Source organism: Chiloscyllium plagiosum, unplaced genomic scaffold (genome assembly GCF_037043375.1).
Source record: "Chiloscyllium plagiosum isolate Xiang-an unplaced genomic scaffold, Cpla_swu_hap1 HiC_scaffold_16, whole genome shotgun sequence".
NCBI lineage: Eukaryota > Metazoa > Chordata > Chondrichthyes > Orectolobiformes > Hemiscylliidae > Chiloscyllium > Chiloscyllium plagiosum.
The window spans coordinates 85,181,603-85,198,494 of NW_028270154.1; the positions used below are offsets into that span (position 1 = coordinate 85,181,603).

The 16,892-nt window shown below is 40.5% G+C and overlaps 1 long non-coding RNA gene across 6 annotated transcripts in view; it reads left to right on the top strand.

The window, feature by feature from the left end:
• Positions 1 to 16,892, top strand: part of LOC122556807 (uncharacterized) — a 108,153-nt gene that overhangs the window by 40,657 nt on the left and 50,604 nt on the right. For 2 of the 6 annotated variants that reach the window (XR_015759826.1, XR_015759830.1), the window contains exon 2: positions 11,205 to 11,354. The exons of 3 other annotated variants lie outside the window; for them this stretch is intronic. This is a non-coding gene — a long non-coding RNA (uncharacterized LOC122556807). Of the gene's footprint in view, positions 1 to 6,473; positions 6,579 to 11,204; positions 11,355 to 16,892 lie in introns of all 6 variants that reach the window. One more of the 6 variants, XR_015759827.1, reaches the window with a different exon arrangement.

A 16,892-nucleotide genomic window follows, 5' to 3' on the forward strand; every position in this document is an offset into this window, starting at 1 on the left:
ACAAAGTGGAAAATTACTTTTTCTCACAATGCTTTTGATTTTTGCAATGATGAGACACTGTGGGGTTATAATCATCCTTTAATTCAATGCTTGATAAGTTAAACTTTGGTCTTTTCTTTAATGAATTCTATATTTTAAGCTTCTTGGGTTTTCTGTGTTTTACCCCAAATGAAAAGACAGAGAGGGAGGAAGCGAGACTGAGATGCTTTTTGTTTGCTAGCTCTGGATGGTTTTCCACAGTTTGTTGCTCTTGGCATATATAACTTTCTTTTATCAAAAAAAAACACTGCAGCCCAACCAGAGCACTGTTGGTGGGCAAACTTTCCTTAGTTCCAGCCTGTCAGAGCCGTTCAGTCTTGAATTCAATCTCTATTGCTTCCAAAAAGCAACATGGAATTGTGCAGCTCAACAAAATGCAGAGTTATGGGGCAGTGTGGTGGCTCAGTGGTTAGCACTGCTGCCTCACAGCACTAGGGTCCCCAGGTTCGATTCCAGCCTCAGGCCACTGTAAGTGTGGCGTTTGCACATTCTCCCCGTGTCTGCATGGGTTTCCTCCCACAGTCCAAAGATGTGCAGGTCAGGTGAATTGGCCATGCTAAATTGCTCATAGTGTTAGGTGCATTAGTCAGAGGGGAATTGGGTCTGGGTGGGTTACTCTTCGGAGGGTCGGTGTGGACTGGTTGGACCGAGGGGCCTGTTTCCACACTGTAGGGAATCTAATCCAATCAAAATGCAGAGTTGTTTTCAAGTGGCAAAACTTGCTTTTTCAGTTATACCAGTCCAATTTCCATTTCAGTTTACAGTTCCAAAAATAAAAACAAGTGGTATCTTGCAAAAAAAATACATTAATATATAATTACTTGCCTCACATAAAATTAATGTTTTACATAAAATTAAAGTATGTACTAATTAGAATATAGCATCCATTCCAATCAGTTATACAATCAGTACTACTTTTCCTTGATGCAGTTCACCTGACACAGCTTGTCAGATCTTTCTAGTGTGTGGACTGGATTTTCCACATTGTTTTTCTTGCCTTTGGAAGTTACCTTGTTCACTCAGAATGAATTCAATGCTGTTTTGATTTGAATATAGTCATATCATTGAATTCCAAATAACACTTCAGCTTAAATGCATCATAGAATTGGAACAGTAGTAGACTCGCCAACTTTAAGGGCATTTAAATGGTCATTGGATAGGCATATGGATGAGAATGGAATAGTGTAGGTTAGATGGGCTTCAGATTGGTTCCACAGGTCGGCACAACATTGAGGGCTGAAGGGTCTGTACTGTGTTGTAATGTTCTATGTTCTAACTGCAAACACTTAAAGTTTAAATGTCAATTAAATCAGCTCTTAAGCATCATGATGTGGGCTAATAAAGCAACATATTCAAGCAACTTAGAACATTTACATTAATACAACAGTTAGATGCCACCACCTCCAGTCCCCTGACAGCACATTACAGGGACTGTTCTCTTCACAAAATTCTCGTCCACTCCTCCATCATTGCTAACACCTTTCCACACCAGTACACCTTCCCATGCAATCACCGAAAACCCAACACTTACCGCTTTACCTCCTCCCACCTCACCATCCAAGTCTCCAAACACATCTTCCGGGTGGAACGGTAACTTGCATGTATTTTTTTCAATCCAGTTCCACTGCCTTTGTTACTCACAATGTGATATTCTCACCATTGGTGAAACCAAATACAGACTGGGTGGCCACTTTGCGGAACTCTTCCATTCTGTCCACATGAAAGCCATTTCAATGCACCGTCATGCTCTCATGTTCTATCCTAGGCTGTTGCAGTGTTTCAGAAAAGCCCAGGACAGCTGAAGTAACAACATTGTGCTAAGGCATTTTGCAGCCTTTAGGACTTGACATTAAGTTCATGAACTTTAGATTATGATTTCCAACTCCATTCTGATGAAAAAAACCTTCCCCATCAGTATTTTATCTACCTGATGGAGCTAGGGCAACCTCAAAGCTTTGCTTTTGTTCTTTTCCATTATTATGGGACACACAGTTCTAGATATTAATCATTTCAACCCTAATCCTATAGATTTCTACCAAGAGGATATAAAGATGGCTGGCGAAATGACTACCAGCCCCATCTTTTCGCTTTGTTATAGCAAATTGCACATTGTTTCTTCTTTGTGGGTGGCACAGCGGCACAGTGGTTAGCACTGCTGCCTCACAGCGCCAGAGACCCAGGTTCAATTCCTGCCTCAGGCGACTGACTGTGTGGAGTTTGCACGTTCTCCCCGTGTCTGCATGGGTTTCCTCCGGGTGCTCCGGTTTCCTCCCACAGTCCAAAGATGTGCAGGTCAGGTGAATTGGCTATGCTAAATTGCCCGTAGTGTTAGGTAAGGGGTACATGTAGGGGTATGGGTGGGTTGCGCTTCCGCAGGGCGGTGTGGACTTGTTGGGCCGAAGGGCCTGTTTCTACACTGTAAGTAATCTAATTTAATCTAATCTAAACGTTTCCATAAACTTTTCCACAGTGCCAATAAAAAACACCATGTGTTGCTACTTTTAATCAAACATTAGATAACATAGCACATCCCACATGCTTCATTGATGTGTAGCACTTTTCTTTTGATATGTAAGTAACAGATTTTACCACAAATACTGGATTATAGCCAATGATAACCATGCAACATCTGAGCGACGAAACATGAAGTTACAGTGCACTGTAAAGGCTGCTGAGATATATGCATCGAGTTCCCTCATCAAACTGATGTTTCCTGCTTGATTTATTTGAGTTCACACTTCAAGAACTTCAGTTCTCTAGCAAAGGTGGTTGAAATATAGCGAATAAACAAACATTAACAGAATAAAGAAAAGAAAAAAATATATATTTAGATGGTGCTATTAATGATCGTAGGATGTCCCAAAGAACTTTACAGATATTTCAGTACTTTTCTTTGAAGTGTGCTGACTGTTGTAAGAACATATGTAAAACCGTAAAAATATTGGCAGTCTAGTTTTGTATCAGCAAATTTGCACCAAGCTGTGAATACGATGATCGTCCTTTGTGCAGCCCAAGCCATTTACTTTCTACTTGGCAATTATCTCAAATTTCTAAATATCTTAGTATTTGCTGCCACACATAGACATGGGAATTGTGTTCACTCACTGAGCAACCCTTATTCCAATCCTTCTGAAGAACTGTTCTAAGGAGCAAATACTTCAGTGTCCCACAATCTTCTTTGCTGCAAAAGTTGAAACATCTCATTTTTGGCAGTATCTTCTCCTGGAACCACCATGTCCCTCTTTTGAGGTAGAGCTAGATTTTTACAAGTATGGTATAAAATGTGAACACATGGATGGCCCAAAGATCGTGATTTATTCCTTTGGCATCAGGTCTCTACAAATATAATGCAGTATTTGTATGGAATCAAGCCTGAAGTTTACGTTTGGTTGAGGAAATCTTTTGTCTGTCTGATCTATCTCCCCACCAGGCCTCCTTCCCCCAAAGATATCCTTTTCTCCAGGAAAGGTCTGTTCAACTGCTTGAGCTGACCCTCTTGCTTCTGTCCCTCATCATCGCCATCTGCTGCTGGGAGGTTCCACTACACACACATACATTCACTCAATGCACCTACATGTCAAATAACAGGAAGTTGACTCCAGGAATAATCATCATACCAAATTTCCTGCTCCCACAATGAGTATATTTCATGTATTTGTATCTACTTATTCACAGGTAACAAGTTAATTAGCTGAGTTTGCAAAACGGAGGGCCAGTTAACCAATCCCATTTCGTCTCTTAACTCATTTTTCTACAGCTATCATGTGAAAAAACTTTTATAGTTATCTTGGAGATTAACAAGCAAAGTTGATGCATCTTCTTCACAAAATCCCTACAGTGTGGAAGCAGGCCATTTGGTACAACAAGTCCACATTGACCCTCTGAAGAGCATCCCACCAAACCCACCCCACTACTCTATGACCCTGCATTTATTATGGCTAATCCATCTAACCTGCACATCCCTGGATACTTTGGGACAATTTACCATGGCCAATCCATTTCAGCTGGGAGGGAGGAAACTGGAGCACCCGGAGGAAACCGACGCAGACACAGGGAGAATGTACAAACTCCACACAGACAGCTGCCTAAGGGTGGAATCACACCTGAGCCCCTGGTGCTGTGAGGTAGCAATGCTAACCTCTGAGCCATAGAACATAGAACAGTGCAGCACAGTACAGGCCCTTCAACCCTCAATGTTGTGCTGGCCTTTTATCCTACTCTAATATCAGAGTAACTGACATACCCTTCATGGTACTATCTTCTATGTGCTTCTCCAAGAGTAGCTTAAATGTCCCTAATGTCTCTGACTCTATTATTACTGCTGACAGTGCATTCTACGCACCCACCATTCTCTGTGCAAAGAACCTACCTCTGTCATCTCCCCTAAACCTTCCTCCAATCACTTTAAAATTATGTCCCCTTGTGATAGCCATTTCCGCCCTGGGAAAAAAGTCTCTGGCTATCCACTCTAGCTTTGCCTCTTATCATCTTGTACACCTCTATCAAGTCACCTCTCATCCTTCTTCGCTCCAATGAGAAAAACCCTAGCTCCCTCAACCTTCTTTCATAAGACACACCCTCCAGTCCAGGGAACATCCTGGTAAATCTCCTCTGCACCTTCTCTAAAGCTTCCACATTCTTCCAATAATGAGGCGACCATCATATGCTAATGAAAGCCACAGTCGTTAACAACAGACTTCACAGTATATAGACCTGCTTTTCAAGGGGCAAGCCTTCAGCCTGATGAAAGATGCCTCCAGCTGTGAGAACTGAATTCCATGAGTTGTTCTAACTACTATGTCTCAGCCCATGGTACTCAGTTCTGCAGCTTGGGTGCTTTTTGCCTGCATTCGGCGATATTGTTTGTAACAGCGAACTACATGAATGGGATAAGTAAGCATCTAAAAGTCTGCATCACTTAAAGGCATTTATAAAAATATCAGCACTCCGCAGTGAGTAACACATGGCAAAAATAAAATCACTCTTGTAAATGATGACTCTCAAGTACACTTTATCAGTGTTTTTCTTAATGCTTTTTTTCTGCTGGTAATAAAACTTTCTCCTTGAGCAATAATGGTGTCAGAGCCCGTGAACAGTTTACTTCACCATGCATTTATTACAGGGGATTCATTAATCTTGTGGAAGAGGAGACATTTAATGACCAACTTGGGAGGCAATTTCATCAGTTTGAGGAACCCCCTTCAAATTGCTGGTGAATGAAGTGAACTGAGTCAGTGAGCATAGGCATACAGATTTAAATAACAGGCAGCTGAAATTATGATCTATCATGGAAGCTTGACCTACCTCAAATGAGGCATAAAGGACTGAAAACAGCTGGAAGAGAGAATAGGGGATAGCTTAAAAAAATCTTGGAGATAAAATTGTAACAAGTGAGGTAGGAGTGTAATGGAACTCCTGCGATGTTTTCACTAACCTGATAGCTACAATAAAGTACAGCCATTCAGCACACATTGCAGTCTCTCGGCAAGAGTCGCTACGGCATTGAAGCTGGCCATTCAGCCCATTGAGTCTATACCAAACCTCCCCTCTCTCTGTAGCCCTGCATATCCCATAGCTAATCCACCTAGCCTGCACACTTTGGGCAATTTAGCATAGCTAATCCACTCTAACTTGCACATCTTTGGATTGTGGGAGGAAACCGGAGGACCCAGAAGAAACCCACTCAGACACGGGGAGAATATACAGACTCCACACAGACAATCGCCCGAGGCTAGAATCAAACCCTGGTGCTGTGAGGCAGCAGTGTGAACCACTGAGCCACCTTGCCACCCAGACTAATTTTCAAATTGTCTGCGACAGTGTAATACCATGATTTTTTCCTACAATTGGTTCTATTAAACTGGTGAGATTGGATTTAACTTGTAAACGTTCGGGGAGATCAGATGACTAAACATTACAGAATATGCGCTTTATTTATCTTTGCAGAATGTGTGAAACCTAAAGTGCAGGGCGATCAGTCATCTTTTTCTGTCCTTACCTCAACTCATATCATGCTACATCTTTGCTTAAGTATTTCCACCTTCGGCTAAGAAACCATTTTGTCACAATGCTATCGTTATAAATCTATAATTTGAAAAGCATATTATGTCTATTAGCAGACAAGAGTATGTTTTTATATAAATAATAAGATTTTTCATTTGTTGCTCTTAAATACAATCATGCCATAAAGTACACCTGAAGAACACAACCACCTGATGAAGGAATGGCGCTCCAAAAGCTAGTACTTCCAAATAAACCTGTTGGACTATAACCTGGTGCTGTGTGATTTGTAACTAAACTACTTACTTGGTTCATTGTCACACTTTGTGCTGTGAAATATGACATCATTTTAAAATAAAAGCCAAACATTTTAAAGAAGAAAATGAGATGTTCTGCCATTTTTGTATTTATATGAGCAATTTTTGTGACCTCAGGACGTGGTGTGAAGTACCTTGATTTTATTTGCCCTCTGGGATATGTACTTGTCTGGCTAGACCAGCGCTTGCTCCCCATCCATAATCGACCTTAAGAAGGTATTGGTGAGTCACCTTTCTTGAATCTCTGGAGTCTATTTATATATATTAAAAGAGCAAAAATTTCAGGATGCTTTACACAGCAACAGCAATATAATAGATTAGAGTGGTGCTGGAAAAGCACAGCAGTTCAGGCAGCATCCGAGGAGCAGTAAAATCGACGTTTCGGGCAAAAGCCCTTCATCAGGCTTTTGCCTGAAACGTCGATTTTCCTGCTCCTCGGATGCTGCCTGAACTGCTGTGCTTTTTCAGCACCACTCTAATCGAAACTCTGGTTTCCAGCATTTGCAGTCATTGTTTTTACCTAAGAGCAATATAATTCCAAGTGAGGATGAAGTGAGAATTGGAGGAAGTTGTAGGTGATGGCATTCACTGCTACACTTGTTCTTCTCATTGATAAAGGATGTGGGTTTGGAATGTGTTACTAAACACAGTTTGGTTAGTTGCCTCAATGCATCTTGCAGATGGTACCCACTGCTGCAATTGTGCACTAGCTATTGAAGGAGTGAGTGAATGTTTAAGCTGGTGTATGGGGTGCTGATCAAACAAGCTTTGTACTTGGAAGGGTCAACAAACCCGAAACATTAACTCTGATTTCTCTCCACAGATGCTTCCAGAGTTGCTGAGCTTTTCCTGCAACTTTTCATTTCTGATTTACAGCATCTGCAGTCCTTTTGGTTTTTATTTAGTCCTGGATAATGTTGAGTTTGTTAAATGTTGCTGAAACTGCACTCATCCAGGAAATTGGAAGGTCTTCTAGCACACTCCAGATTTCTGCCTTTTCGACATTGAGCTGGCCTTGAGGAGCTGAATTGTTCACTACCTTTAATGAAGCACTCTTGAACTGAAGTTGTGTCATTGTAAGAAACATGATAGTTCTTTGGTGCATGACAATAGAAAACATAAAGGTAGATAAATCTCCAGGACCGGAGATCCGAGGACATTGAGAGACATTGTAGCAAGTTAGGGAGGAAATTGAGGGTCCCGTAGCAGAAACATTTGTATCACCCTCCATTCCTCTGGTGAAGTACAATGTTATGCCATTGTATAAGAAAGGCTGTAAGGAGAAGCCTAGAGACTATAAACCAGTGAGTCTGACATCAGTGGTGGGCAAATTGTTGGAGGTGATTCTGCAAGATAGGATTTATAAGCATTTGGAGAGGCAAGGATTGATTAGGGATAGTCAGCATTGCTTTATGTGAGGAAAATCATGTTTCACAAACTTGGCTGAGTCTTCTTAATGAAGTAACCAAACCGATTGATGAGGGCAGAGTGGTAGACATTAGTCAAGCCTTTGACAATTTCTGCATGGTAAACTAATTTGTAAAATTAGATCACATGGGATTCAGGGTGAGCTTGCCGATTGGAATTAAAAATTGGCTTGATGGGAGGTGGCAGATGGTGGTGGTGGAGGGTTGTTTCTCAGACTGGAGGCTTGTGGCCAGTGGTGTACCACGAGGATTGGTACTGGATCCACTTTGGCTTGTCATTTACGTAAATAATTTGGATGAGAATTTAGGAGGCATGGTCAGTAAGTTTGCACATGACACCAAAATTATAAATAGTGGTATAGTGGACAGTGAAGAAAGTTATCTAAAGTTACAAAGAGATCCGAATCAGTTGGGTCAATGGGCTGAGGAGTGGCTGGTAGAATTTAATTTGAATAAATGTGAGGTATTGCATTTTGTTAATACAAAAAATTATAGGACTTACACAATTAATGTAAAGGCCATAGGTAGTGTTTAAAACAGAGAAACCTAGGAGCTCAGGTGCATTCTCCTTTGAAATTTGCCCCATAGATAGACAGTGTGGTTAAGAAGGAATTTAATATGCTTGCCTTCATTTCTAAGACTTTTGAGTCTAGGAGTTGGGATGTCATGTCGAGGGCGACATTAGTGAGGCCTCTTCTGGAGCACTGTGTCTACTTCTTGTTGCCCTGTTATAGGAAGGATATTATTAAATTGGAGAGGATTCGGAAAAGATTTACCAGGATGTTACCCAAAATGGACGGTTTAAAATACAAAACAGACTGGAGAAAACTGAGACTCTTTTCCACTGGAGAGGAGGAGGTTGAGGGGTGACCCTATTGAGGTTTATAAAATTATGAAGAGTGTAGATAAGAGGAGTGACAAGGGACTTTTTCCTCAGGTGTTTGTAAGGTGAGAGGAGGAAGATTTAAAAAGAACATGAGAGGCAACTCTTTTACACAGAGTGGTTCATGTGTGGAATGAACTGCCAGAGAAAATGGCGGTTACAAGGACAGTTAAAATGTTTAAAAGGCATTTGGATAAGTGCATGAATAGGAAAGGAGCAAGAAGCAGGGAGGTGAGACTGGTTTAGTTTGTGATTATGGTTGAGATGAACTGGTTAGACCGTAGGGTGTTTCTCAGTGCTGTATGTTTCCATGATTCTTTGGCAAGAACTCCCACAAATTGCAATGACATAATAATTACATTGTATTAGTGGTGAAAGCTGAGGCAGAAATATTGCAACTCTGGAGTTGCAGTTTCCAATAAATGACTAATGTATAATTGAGTGGGCTATTACCTGTTCAAACCTACAATTTTCTAGGCTGAGTAAAGAAAAGGTGCTATTCTGAACTACATCTCCTGGAGAGCAAAACTCAAACTCGGTAGCAGATAAACTGCATGGACTACGTTTACCCATGTTATTATATGCAACAGAAGGTAGCATAGTGATAATGTCACTGAACAAGTAGCTGAGAAGCTAAAGTGAACACCCTGGGGACAAATCCAACCACAGTACCTATTGAAATTCAATTAATAAATCAGGAATATAAAAATAATCTTCGCAACGGTATCTAAGAAACCATTGTAGACATTTGCAAATAAAAAGTTCAATAATATCTTTTAGGATAGGAAGTCTGTCACTTTTACCTGGTCTGGCCTATGTATGACTCCAGTCGAGAGAGTGGTGCTGGAAAATCACAGCAGCTCAGGCAGCATCCAAGGAGCAGGAGAATCGATGTTTCGGGCATAAGCCCTTCATCAGAATGATAAAAGGCTTATGCCCAAAACATCGATTCTCCTGCTTCTCAGATGCTGCCTGAGCTGCTGTTCTTTTCCAGCACCCATACTCTCAACTCTGATCTTCAGCATCTGCAGTCATCACTTTCTCCTATGTATGACTCCAAATCCAGATGAGGTCAATTCTTAGTTGCCCTCTAAATGGCCTCGCGAGTCACTCAGTTCAAGGGCAATTAGTGTTGAACTACAAATGCTGTCCTTGCAGTTATACCCACCCCACAAGAGAACAAGTAGTTGTCTAACATGTGGATTCCCAGTACTCCTTGGTCAGTCATTCTCTCAGGCGCTTGTTTTAACCAATATGCATGGTGAGGAATTTCAGGCATTAAAATTCTAGAAAATATTACTGATTATTCAGTCTGTCACAAGTACTCACATGTTGAAATATCAAGAATGTTTTAAAATAAATATTTCAATTCAAATAGGTCATGCAATGAGTAGATAAACCTCAAATGTCATGCAGAGCAGCGAGAGACTAACGACAACTCGTCAAGTGAGTGAATCATTGCTGAGTTGGTGTTTTCGTGGGTTAATGTATATTAAGTGTTACATTGGCCTGCTTAGCATCCATTTCTCAACAAAGACTGTTAAAATCAACACATTGCCTTGAAGCAGTCTATGGGAGGATGTTGTGTTCAAATGGGCTGCTACGTTTCTTACAATGCAGTACTTCACCGTCTTGAAGTTCTATTGGTCATCAAGGGTTGTGAAAGATGCAAAATCATCCCCAGTTCTTTCTTTAGTGCAGAAATAACACAGAAGTATTAATTATGAAATTAACAAACCTATAGCAGATTGGTGGGTTAGTCTATTAGAGAAGTTCACTCTGTCCTGCTGTTGTAAGCTATCCCATCATTGTGACTGATTATGTTGACAAAGTAATCTACTTTAATAAAAAATCTGAAAGTAATCTGAAATAAAGGCTAAAAATGTCTGAAGTGCCCTGTCAAAAACTTTCAAGAAATTATAAGATGGTTAACTTTGCAGTTCCTGGGAGCTCAGTTTGATAAAGAGCACTTCTCAAAACCTTGACCCGTCATGAGTCATTTCAGATGCTAAAGAACCTCTGTACTTGCACATTTCCTGTTTTATTTTAGGTCAAATACAAAGAATACCATTACTTTCAACCATAGAAAGTTAGCACATTTTTAAAAAAAACACATGTTCTGGATACTTGTTAACTATAATCCCAAAGCCAAACTATTAATGTACTGTTGTCTTTTCCAAAGGCAGCTTTTATGATTATGCAGATTAGCAGATTATATTGTAGCCATTGAATTTGGTCATGTGACTCTTGACTGACGATCACTTGTTTATAACTTTTGAAAGCATTATTTAACTTTGCTAAAAAAAAGCTGTCCAAAGTAAATTTTACTCACTATAAATTTCTGGATTATATTGGAAATTAAAAAGACTGCAAATTTAAAATTACATTTCCACAAATGTTGACAAAAGTGTCAAGAATATGAAGTGGGAATAGGCCATGTGATAAATTGACAGTTGTTTAATAAATTGATGGCTGATTCAATTGTAAACACAGTTCCATTTCACATTAGCCCAGCCAACATTTCCATTTGCTTACCAGGAATCTATCCACCTCTGTCTGTACAGCAAGAGAGAACTGAAGATTCACATCCCCTGAAGAGAGAAAAAAAATCAGCTTGTGCTTAAAATGAGCGATCCTTTATTTTATAAAAGTATAGTTCTGGCTGTCAACTTCAATCAATGTTATCAGGTTCGTACATCATACTAAAATGAAACCATTGCTAATTTGCATTTGTTTCCTGCAATTTATCAAATAGTTGAAAAATAACTTAAAGCTCAATCATTTGTCTACCTTAGTACTACTTCAGAATTGTTAATTGTTCCAAATTTCATAGGTTTTAATTAACGGCAATAAATGTGGATTCACAGCTATGTGACACAGATTGGCAGCATTACAGTGGCCAATCCAGAACACTGAACATTAATGGAATTTCCTCCCCTTTCTTATACATTTCTGCTTCTGCCCTTCAATAATAGGCAACCCCTTCAAGTTTATAACTGTGTAAAACACTCTCTTGCATTTCCCAGTAACTGACTATTCATGTTCTGAGTGTAGATTCAGGCTGAAAAGAAAAGCGGAATTATCCTCAGTTTTGGACATGGCTCTCAGACTCTTAACTTTTGTAAAATCTCCAAATTAGTTCATTCTCCAAATCCAACATTGCTAAAGAAGTCACGACCTATAACCATCATGTGAAATGTGTTCTTGGACTGGCATTACACAAAGGGCAGATTCCTGATGAAAGGCTTTTGTCCGAAACGTTGATTTTCCTGCTCCTCGGACCTGCTATGCTTTTCCAGAACCACTCTAATCTTGGCAGTACACAAAGCCTATACTGATCCCTAGAACGCCTGAAATATGTGCTGTATTAAGCCAGTGTAATGTCATACTGTAGGACATGTGGATAAGGAAAATCTGTCCATCCTACCTGAGACGGCATGGGAATACTAGAATTGAATTCTGCCTGCCCACATTGGTTTAGGAAAGAGGATACTGCAGTAGAATTTGTACTGCTGATCATTTGCTGGGAAAGTGTTTTTGGGGCCACAGGCAGCTCATGGGTGAGCTGCAGAAACTGTCACAGCCACTGGGTATGTGTATGAAGAACTATCAATCAGACCGAGTGGATTGAGACCGAGTCACAGCCATCAGGAACGAGAAAGCAAAAGTAGCATCCTTCTTGTCCATCTTTTGCAGAACTCTGGTACAAAGGCTCAACCTCCAATGCACCATGGCACAGAGTTAGAGGACTCAGCTTCGTCCATGGTTGCCCTCATGGTAGACTTCCACTTTTAAGCTATTCCAGTACAGAGAGGTCTCAAGTTCACCAGTGTTAATTTGTTACAGATTGGAAGAAATTAATGATCAGCTTCCACAATTCAATTTAACTTGATCTATCTTCCACTGAAAGTTCACTATGTTGTATCAACTCAGCAACTGAAAAGGACCAAGCAAGCAATTGAACCACCTTCTGTTGTACTTTGAGTGGTCAGAGTTGAAAAGTATGGTGCTGGAAAAGTACAGCAGGTCAGGCAGCATCTGAGGAGCAGGGGAGTTGATGCTTTTCAGGAATGTCCCAAACATTCCTGATGAAGGGCTTATGCCTAAAACTTCAATTTTCCTGTTTCTCGGATGCTGCCTGAACATAAGCCCTTCATCAGGAATATCTGGCATATTCCTGATGAAGGGTTTAAGCCCAAAACGTCACCTCTCCTACTCCTTGGATGTTGCCTGACCTGCTGTGCATTTCCATCACCACACTTTTTCAACTCTGACTCTCCAGCATCTGCAGTCCTCACTTTCTACTACTTCAAGTGGTGCATGTTACATTGAGCTGTACAATGGCATTGTAGGTCAACCCAAAGCAGGTGGACTGCAGCGGTTCAAGAAGGCAGCTCACTCACACCTTCTCAAGGGTCAGTTCGGGACACATAATAAATACTGGTCAGCCAGAGACACCTAAATCCCACAAATGAATAAATTTTTAAAAATTAAAGAAGAAACTACACTGATGTGCATCATCTTGATTTACGTCGAAAGGATAATTTTGCAAAAACAAAGAAATACAAGAGTTTTAGTGAGAGACCAATTTAATATAATAATTGCTACCCTGTCAGACTTTAAGTAAGTACTGCTATCATGAAAGACATAACAGCTAGATTCTGGAGAAAGTAGACTCATGTGATTGCTGACAACAATTAGCACTTGGTTATTTAAACTAATTAGCTCCTATTAGGCTCACAGGTTCCCATTGTGTGTAAGTGACCTCTTGCACATAGAAACTTGGGAATATGGTTCAAACTGCTTTGTACAGTGCATCACTTGTGCAATCAATTACTTTACTCTTGAGCCTCTTAATGAGATAACTTTGCCTCACAAATGTTGATATTATGAATAACTGAAAAGAGAAACAGTGCACACACTGATCCTTTGGAAGCCTGCATTCAGTCGAGTGTCACCATTTTATCTACAAACAGTTATAATGAAGGGAAGTCCTGTTTCTGTCAGACTTAGCTTCTATTAATCAAGGGTGTTGAATTTACACTGATGTCCATTAACTAGTAGGGTACAATTCTGATGACTGGTATATAAAAATAGGCAAGAAAAGAAATAACATTGATCCTGATAATAAAGACTTTAATCATAACCCTCTACTGATTAGATTCTCTAAAGCGACCCTCCAAAGAGTAACCCACCCAGACCCATTTCCCTCTGACTAATGCACCTAACATGCAATTTAGCATGGCCAATTCACTTGAATTACACATCTTTGGACTGTGGGAGGAAACCCACGCAGAGTGAATGTGCAAACTTCACATAGACAGTCACCCAAGGCTGGAATCGAACCTGGGACCCTGGCACTGTGAGGCAGTAGTGGTAACCACTGAGCCACTGGTTAGGCAGCTTTTCCTGATTATTATTGTACTTTTTGTTCCATCATCTGTCTGTACCATCCTCATTGTTACACTCCACTATTGTCTACTACAGCAGCATTGTCCCATACAACATTACTCACATTTAAATGCGAACTCTGCCTAATTGACCACAATGTGCTTTCCTGTACAAACGGGATTGGATGGGATATATATACAGAATGTCATGGAAAGTGAAACTAACCATAGTCCGATAAGTAGATGAGGTCTCCTGAGTCTAAGTATCACCGACAGTCCTTCTGAACTAATATATCTGGGGTCATGACCTTTATTAGGGATTGCTATCTATATGTTATTAAGTTCATCCAGCATCATTTAAGTTAATATAAATAACATAGGATATGGCCCCTCAAGTTAATTTAGGGAAATAGAATCATGAAACAGGCCGTCCCAATTCACTGAACAGCATCCCACACAGACCCATCCCCAACATTTCCCATGGCCAATCCACTGAACCCACACATCCCTGGACAATTTAGCACTGTCAATCCATCTTAACCTGCACATCCTTGGAGTGTGAGTGAAAAGCGCAGTGCCTGAAGGAAATCCACGCAAACATTGGGAGAATGTAAAAACTCCACGTGGACAGTCACCCGAGGCTGGAATGAAACCCGGGTCTCTGGCGCTGTGAGGCAGCAGTGCTAACCACTGAGCCACTGTGACGGAGTATTTTCTTATTAATTGCAGAAGCCCCTGCATTGTATGTGCCTAAGTAAAACCAAGTGCCATCTGAAATACATTTTCAAATGGTCGTTGAGCGTATCAATAGATGTACGGCAGTGTGCATCCGTGAAAACCAAGGGGAAGGCAACAAAGCAGTAACTGTAACTCGGAGGTCGTGTTCAAAGTTTTCAAGGCCAATATTATCTGGCTAGACAGACCACAGTGTATCTATTTTCAACAAAGTTGATCTTGACCAGAAACCAAAATATTGTTGACATTTAAATGGGGAGAAACCCAAAATGATGGAACAGATTACTAAAACGTATGTTTTTTTGCAAACTTATGTGGCTAACCAGCAGCAAACCTATTCGTTAATATGAAACTGACTTCAGAACTGTTTTTTGACCAAAACGTTAACAGAACCCTCAAGAGGATGTGATACACTGACCTGCTTTCAGCTGCATTTATTAGAAAGCCACATAGGAATTATGTCTGGGGGAATGGCTAAACACATCAGATGCACAATATTGCTCTGCAATTTGGACTGGCCCATCACGCAGCCTTTATTCAATGGAGATATGTGAGGGAGTTATGTCAATGGTGAGGCAGTGTCCCTCAGTTTAAAGCCAGTGTAAATTCCAGCATGGATGCAAGAATCAGGTAGCATATGTTAGAGAGCATTACAGAAACGAATGTCTCACTTGAATGCAGGGTATACAGTTAATGGCATGTCACAAACTTCTTTGTGTGAAGCCAGTTTTATTGTGCAGTGAGAATGAGAGAAACAGTAAATCACTACATACACTCTAATGCAGAAGGTCCTGCAAACCAAACGGTCTTCAGTTTATCTCAGAACGCAGATCTTGTAATACTTGCTTTAGACAGAGAAAATAGTTAAAAGTCACCTACATGTCCTTCGCAAGCTGGGGAAAATTTCAGCTATCAGCTTGCCTGAATGCAGGTTAGATCAAGTTTTAATCATAGAATCCTTACAGTGTGGGATGCAGGCCATTCAGCCCATCGAGTCCACACCGGCCCTCTGAAGAGCATCCCACCCCTCTCTCCATAACCCTTCATTTCCCACAGCCAACCCCCACCTAATCTGCACATCTTTGGACTGTGGGAGGAAACCCATACAGACATAGGGAGAATGCACAAAGTCCACACCGACAGTTGCCCCAAGGGTGGAATCAAACTTGGGTCCCTAACACTGTGAGGCAACAGTGCTAACCACTGAGCCACCCATAAAAAGGATTGTGATCAACCAGCATTCCCCAAAATAAACTTTCTCCTGAGGAAAGATCCAGGAAGTTGAGCTCTCATGAAACACTATGAGCCTGGCATGATTTGAACCACTTTCTGAGCTGGAGTCAGACATACTGCCATCATGACACAAGACCGCAGCCAGCAGGATCCCAAATTGGGGATCTACAACTTCAATGTCAAATAAGATCATGTGCATTTAACTATTGCAGATTTAACATTTAATTAAATCTTACAAATCCAGGTTTAAATAATTACTCACAATAACTTTGTTCCCGTGCCAACGTCTTTCAATCTGCATTATAGAAGCGAAATGCTGTAGATGTTGGAAATCTGAAACACAGAAAAAAAAGTCTGTGGAGAGTGAAAGAGGGCTAACTTTCCAAATCAGTTTTCTGATGAAAGATCGAGCAGAAGTTCTGACAAAACGTCATTGATCTGAAACAATAACTTCTCTCGGTAGAGAAACCACCAGATTTGCTTTTTTTTCTCCAGCAGCATTTTCTGTGGCTATCCTTTTATCAACATTACTGAAACATTTGCCTGTGATTCTTGCTTTGCTGCTGGATTAAATTTTGTTTTGTCCTGGTTCCTTTCAGGGGTGGCTGTCAGCTATTGAAGACTTTCTACTTTCTTTACCTGCAGTGTTGGAGTGCTAAATTTTGTGCTCAAACCATGACCTTCACAGCACACTGGTATGCCTAATAACACAATCCAGGAAGTTGAACTTATTATCAGTTTATTACCTTTTATTTGTATTTCAAAAATATACTTAATTCATAAAAAAACTCTGTATATATATATTGCCACAAAAACAGTTCAGTTTTGTACAGTTGCATACCAAGTAAATGAACAAAACATTGGACTT